The sequence below is a fragment of the Notamacropus eugenii genome, chromosome 6 (assembly GCF_028372415.1).
Source record: "Notamacropus eugenii isolate mMacEug1 chromosome 6, mMacEug1.pri_v2, whole genome shotgun sequence".
NCBI classification, from domain to species: domain Eukaryota; kingdom Metazoa; phylum Chordata; class Mammalia; order Diprotodontia; family Macropodidae; genus Notamacropus; species Notamacropus eugenii.
This window is the reverse complement of record NC_092877.1, coordinates 34,550,069-34,552,418: the sequence shown is the minus strand read 5'-3', so window position 1 is coordinate 34,552,418 and position 2,350 is coordinate 34,550,069.

The window sequence follows — 2,350 nt, the reverse complement described above, 5'->3', positions numbered from 1 at the left end:
TTCCTTGATCTTTTGGTCATTTTCAACCTGGTTTAGATTGTTTGCCAAGAGGTTTTACTGGGATGTAGTCACCATGCCCGCTACAGCTTCTTGGAGCCACATGTGAGAGTTGGATGAAAGTGAACCTCAAATGTGTATGAGCATCCCTGAAAAGGGCTTGGTAAGACTGCAAACCAGAGATGCTAGTCTTCTCTGAATACCCCTGGGTAAGTCACTTAACCCAGTTTGCCTCAGTTTCCTCATCTGTAAAAAGTGCTGGAGAAGGAAATGGCAAGCCACTCCAGTATCTTTGCCAAGAAAACCCTAAATGGGGTCATGAAGAATCAGACATGACTGAAAAACAATAATAACGACACATTTATACAGAATACATTATAAGTAAGTCCCTTGGGGTTTCAAGTAGTGCCACATTGTAATGTAGTCCACAGATTGCCTGAAACACAGATCACAGCCCCCCGCAGACTGAACTAAAGCTTGTGCCTTGGAGGCATTAACGCTAGATCATCAGGCTGCACATCACTATCCTGTTGCTTGCCATGTGTGCCTGATCATCACTCCTGTAGAAATGACTGTCTCCTGGAATGTTGCTTTACATCATGCTGTGTTGAATGGTATTTCTTGGGGAACATTCTAACTTAGCCCCTTGTTTGACCTGTAACCCACTTCTACTTCCCCTCAATTTATTTCCCACTGTCAACCCACTTTCCTGAGCTGGTTGGTGTACAGTTTACAATCTGACAAACTTGGAAAGTGTGGGATCATAGGGGTCTCCACTTGGATATGGAGGAAGTACTTTGAATTCAACGTTGGGTCATAGATTTCCTATATCTGGGTTCAATTTCTACTCAAAAGACTTTGAGTCTATCCCGTCCAGGATAAAGAGGAAGAAAGTGAGGCTAAAAGAAGGAAGTGACTTGTTTATGTATACAAAAAATAGAAAGAACATATACTAAGAACTCCATATGCAATGTACATGGAGTTCTTCACATACAAATACAAATAAACAAGTTAGCCCCTGCCCTCAAGGAGCATACATCCGAATAGGGGAAGAGAACATACAAAGAGGAGGGGGAGAAGTCTGGAGAGTGGAGTCATGAGCAAAGAGAAGCATGACTGTGGGAGATACGTAGCTGGTAAAGAGCGGAGTTGAGATTCCAACCCAGGTCTCCAAGGCTCTCCCTCTAACACTAGGTAGTCTTCCACAACCAAGTGGCCCAACCTGCCCCTCTGCTTCTCGGTTTTTGGTGGTGGCACCACCATTCTTCAAGTCACCCAGGCTCAACGGCTGTATCTTCACTGACTTCTTCCTCTACCTCTGCCCTATAGCTAATTAGTCATCAATCATAATAATAACAGTTATCTCTATAGCTCTTAGTATGTGCCAGGCATTGTGCTAAGGACATTACAATTATTATCTTGTCGGATCCTCACAACCACTCTGGGAGGTAGTCTCTACTAGTATCCCATTTTACAGTTAAAGAAACTGAGGCAGACAGAGGTTAAATAACTTACCCAGAATCACACAGATAGTGTCTGAAGCTGTATTTGAACTCAGGTCTTCCTGATTCTGGGTCTGGTGCCCTATACATTAGACCACCTAGTTACTTCCAATTTCTGTTATTTCTAGCTCATCAACCTCTCTCACACATATCCATTCCTTTTTATTATCACCATTCAAGATCCGGCCCTCAAAATCTCTTTCTTGTTTAGACCATCCCAGGTCCTGATTAGTGTGAACAATGAATCCCTTCAAGTGTTCATATCATTTGAATTCACATGGCATATTTCCATTTGGATTAGAACCAGTGACCATATTTTAAATAATTATTACTTTGAATAATGCTAATTTGAATACATCTATTACTTTAGGTGATTCATTATTGTCACCAACTGGGACTTAACTACATTGAAATAACCTCCTAGTCTTCCCCCTACAAAAGAATTCTCTGAAGTTGGTATTCAATATGGCATTCAAGGAGGTCCATAATCTACTCCCAAACTTCCTTTTCATCAATAGCTTTAAAGACCATCCAGCATGAACCCTATGTGCCAACCTAGCAGGCTAACCCTAACCTCTAACCCTAAAATGTACTTTCTCAACATCTTGCCCCTGTTTCTGTCACTCCCCAACATTTGTTTGTAGAATTCCTATCCTCCTTCAAAGCCCAAATTAAACATTACATTACCTCTCCCTCTTCAGGTCTCTCAAAACACTTTGATACTACTTCTGAAATGTACTTAACATATTCTAATTTCTGTTACAGTATCTTAGCTCCTGCACTAGGCTAAATGTCCCATGTCCTGGCTGAAAGTCCTCAGTACTGAAAGATTTTGCCTCTCTGGAAGTGAA